This window comes from Chamaea fasciata, unplaced genomic scaffold (genome assembly GCF_029207755.1).
Source record: "Chamaea fasciata isolate MVZ Bird 193981 ecotype frontalis unplaced genomic scaffold, bChaFas1.0.hap1 SCAF_11, whole genome shotgun sequence".
NCBI classification, from domain to species: domain Eukaryota; kingdom Metazoa; phylum Chordata; class Aves; order Passeriformes; family Sylviidae; genus Chamaea; species Chamaea fasciata.
This window is the reverse complement of record NW_027094096.1, coordinates 5,023,287-5,027,622: the sequence shown is the minus strand read 5'-3', so window position 1 is coordinate 5,027,622 and position 4,336 is coordinate 5,023,287.

Sequence of the window (4,336 nt, the reverse complement as noted above, 5' to 3'; positions counted from 1 at the left end):
CCACAGAGCCCTGGAGAGCTGCTGCTGGCACTGCTATGGATGTTCCCTCTGACTGTGCTGCTGCAACTCTCACTTGCTTCTTGTCAGCCCCATGGCTCCCCAAATCAGAATTATTTCACCCTCCAGAAAACCATCCTGCCTGGAAGTCATGCTCTGCAGGAGAGCCATGCAGGCTGTTCTCCAGGTGCAGAGGCAGGGATGGAATCAGCTAGCAGCCAGCAGCCAAGTTGTTGTTTCCTCTGTGATGCCCAGCACCTCGAGGCTTGGGGAAAAGCCTGCTGGGGTGACACCAAGCTCTTTGGGAAAATCCACAGTAATAAAAGAGCAAGTGAGTGCCCTGCCCTGCCACTGGCTGACCTCACTGCCTGCAGGAGCCCCAGCACAACGCCCAGGGACACTCATATCACCATGACCGGCAGCAGGGAAGGGGCCAGTTTGGCCACATTGTCATCTCCTAGCTCTTCCGTCAGGTCCCTCTCAGGGGACATCCCATCCCTGCCGTGTTTTCTAATTTCCAATCTAATCTACCTCTCTCCAGGCTCACTGAGACTTAATATAACACTGGCAACCACCCATGAGCTCATCCTTCTCCCAGGGAGCAGAACTGTACTGAGCAGACCTGTAGAAAAAATCATCCTGGAAATTTCTTCTGGTTTTACAGGGTTTTTATCACTTTTCCTGTGGTCACTGAGAAATAACTGGGCTGTGAAGGGCTTCCCAAGCAGCTGTTTGTCTTTGGAGCAAGAACTGGGACCAGGGGAGCTTGGGCTCATTTTAATTTTATCTTGACTGCAGTGCTCATTGCTCTGCAGTTCCCATTTGTAATCACACGTTCAGTAAAATAATCAAGTTATAATTGCTTGGGATTCCTTCTCTCCTACGTCACAGAGCCCAGGAGGGGAAGCAGTGCTACAACTGAGTCAGCAGCCAGCCTTGGCGTTGCCTTGGGCCAACATTTCAAGAGAAAATTAACCAGAGTTAAACCAAGAAGAGAGCTGATAAAAATCTCCCAAATCTGCCCAGGTGATGAAAAGACATTTTTAACCTCTCCTTTTCTTGTCATACTGAAAAAAAAAAAAAAAAGCGCCTTCTTCCCTTTGGGTGCCCCCAAAATAAGGCTGGATCAGTGCCCATTCTTCACAGAGCAAACAGCTCTGTGAGAATCTGTGTGTCCAGGGTGGGCAGGGAAGGTTCAGCCCCTCCTCTCCTGATCCCTGCTGGGTTTGGGCTCTGCCAGGGGCAACCAGTGCAAAAGAAGAAATCACTCAGCGTCAGAACAAGGAGTCATAAGTGACTCAGGTTTAAGAAGAACAATTTTTGCCAGGCAAAATGTAATGGCTTTTTTGGACAGGAGTAGAAAACAGGGCTGCAGCTTTCATTAACCCATCACTTGCCTTAATCTAGAAAGCAAGGCTTGGATAGACCCGGCCTTGAGGCACAGGGCTTGGCAGAGGTGTTGTGCCAAGGGGCACCTGCAGACACACCTGGGGGGTGTTTGGTGGGTGGTGGGTCATGCCAGGGAGCCATTGGCAGAGCAAGGAGAATATTGGGAAACTGGCAGGGACCAGGGGGGCGTTACAAATCCCCAGGGTGGCATCCCCATTCTGGCACCTTGTCTTTCCTGCCTCTCCAAACTGGGCTTTTCCTCCTGCACGTGCAGAGGCAGCACTTAGAGGCTTCACAGCTCCTGCCAGCACCCCTGGCCCATGGTCAAAGGGATCCTGCTCCTCCCTCAGGTGTGGAGCATCGTAGGTTGCGTGGTCAGGGCTTTCTGACTCGGATGTCAGTGTGAAGTAGCTCTCCTCCTCCCAAAGCTGAGCCCGGTGTCCCACCAAGGGAATCAATCCGTGGGGTGAATCTGCTGCTTCAGCCCTTTTAGGGACTGGGAGTGTGTCAAGACACAGCACACAGATCTGCAAGAGAGACACATCATCAGTGGGGCTTGTGCCTAACCATAATCATTTGGTCTTTCTACCCTTTTAATTTACTAATTAATCCCTGGAAGGGATACTTACTCGGATGCAGGGAAAGAATTAAACTCTCTCATCTGGGAGTGCTGAGAATTTCACCAATAGCCCTGGCAGAGCATTAGCAAAGTCGAGGCAGAGTGGAGGAGTCCAGCATCTCACTGGGCCAGCAGCTTCTCATGACTGAGCCGGCCACTCTGGATGGAAAAAGTATTCATGCTCCACTCCTGCAGGGCCATTCCAATGGCTGGAAAACCTGTGAGAGCTCCTGGCCATCTGGAAAGCCCTGGGAGACTGCTGCTGGCTGGAAATTATGGCAGGAGGTAATAATGCATCCTGAGTGTGTTGCTCCTGTGAGGGCTGGGATCAGTCCTGAGCTGGGAAAGAAAGGTCTCATCTGGCATGAGTTTTCTTTTGGGAAAAGGGCTCTGTGTCTACCAACTGAGCCCTCGCAGGAGGAATTTCACCAGCCCTGGCACCCTAGATGCAGACAGAAACAGGTATCCAGCCAGGAGGCTTCTTCATCCCCATCCTCCTCCTCCTCCTCTCACCCATGTGTCTGACAAAGTGTGGCCTCCATGCAATAGTTGATAATGATAAAACTCATTTATTATGAACTCCCTGCCCTGCCTCCCCCATGATGGCTGGGCTTTCCCTACATCCCACCGGCCTTGCACTGCGCCCTGAGGCCCCACTTCTCCATCCTCATGCTGGTCCCCAACCAAACCCCCATCCCTGGGATGGAGAAGTAAGGCAGATGGGATGAGGACAGGGCTGGGAACTCAGGGGAGAGGAGGTGTCACGTGCTTTGGCTCTGGGCTGACACAGGTTCCAGCTGCTGAGGGAGATGGTTGTTGTGGATGGGAGCAGGGGGGCTCAGGGTCCCTTCCCACTGCTCTGGAGTGTGAGAGTTCTCTGTGCTTCAGCACAGCCCATCATCAGAGACCAGTTAGTTCTTTGAAGGGTTGTTCCTCTTTCCCCAGCACAGATGACAAATGGCACCATGAAAAGTTAATGGTTAGACTCAGTCGTGGAGGTCTTTTCCCACCTAAATAATTCCGTGGTTCTGTCTCCCCTAAAACTGGCGTGGCTCTGGGGACTCCGTCATTCTCAGCATCCCAGCCAAAAGCCCCAACCCATCTCTCTGGGGTCCCAGCCAGAAGACAGGGAGGGAAAGTGGGTCTGGGACTGGAGAGATCCCCCACGCAGAACAGGAATGTCATCTAGGACTGGTGCTCGGTGTAGAGCTCTGGCTGTGGAACCTGCTCCTGTTTCTCTCAAGAAAGTTCAGTCCCAGCTGTCAGTCCCCTTCTCCTGCTTTTTTTGAAGTTGGAGAACTACGTGCATGGATCACGTCTCTAATTAATATAAATATAGCGAAACATAAATAATAGACATGCCTGAAATAGTGTCACTCCCAAGCAGGCAGGCAGACGCGTCATGGAAAGAAAATAAAAATGCTTTTTATCTGTTTTGGCATTTTTTGTTTGTTTGTTTTCAGTGGTTTGTTCTGTTCCTGAGGAAAGAGCAACCTTTGCCATGAGTGAAACTGTTTGAAAGTGAGAGACCGAGGTGTAGGGGGAGGGAAGGCCCAAGGAAGAGTGTAATGGGGACGGGGCTGGGGACAGAGACGAAGACTGGGACATGGATGGGGACAGGGATGGCGACGGGGATGGGGACATGAAAGGCGATTGGGACATGAACGAGAATGAAGACGGGGACGTGGAAGGGGATGGGGACAAGGATGGGGTTAGGGTTCGGCATGGAGATAGCCACGGGGACAAGGACGGGGAACGTCGGGGCTGCGGGGCAGTGTGTTTGGTTATCGGGAAGTGGGAAAAACCCTGCCGCCGTGGGGAGGTGGGAATTCATCATAAATGAGTTTTATCGTGGAAACACGTCTCCCGCCGCCCCCGCAGCCGGCTGCTCCCGCCCCGGCGCTCCCCGGCGCTGCCCCGAGCCCGGGGAGGGGCGGAGGCGCGGTCGGGGCCGCCGGGCTCTTCCCTTCAACTCCTCCTCCTCTTCCTCGTCCTCCTCCCCCTCCCGCGCCGGCCGCCCGGTGCCGGCGGAGGCGGGCGGAGCGGAGCGGCGGGGCGGGCCGGGCCCGTTCGCATCCCCCATCCCCGCCCCGCCGCGGGAGCGCGGAGCCGCCGGGCTGAGCAGCGCTCCCGGAGCCGCCGGGCTGAGCAGCGCTCCCGGGCACCGCCGGGCTGAGCAGCGCTCCCGGGCACCGCCGGGCTGAGCAGCGCTCCCGGAGCCGCCGGGCTGAGCAGCGCTCCCGGGCACCGCCGGGCTGAGCAGCGCTCCCGGAGCCGCCGGGCTGAGCAGCGCTCCCGGAGCCGCCGGCCCCGCAGCCGCCGCCGCCGCCA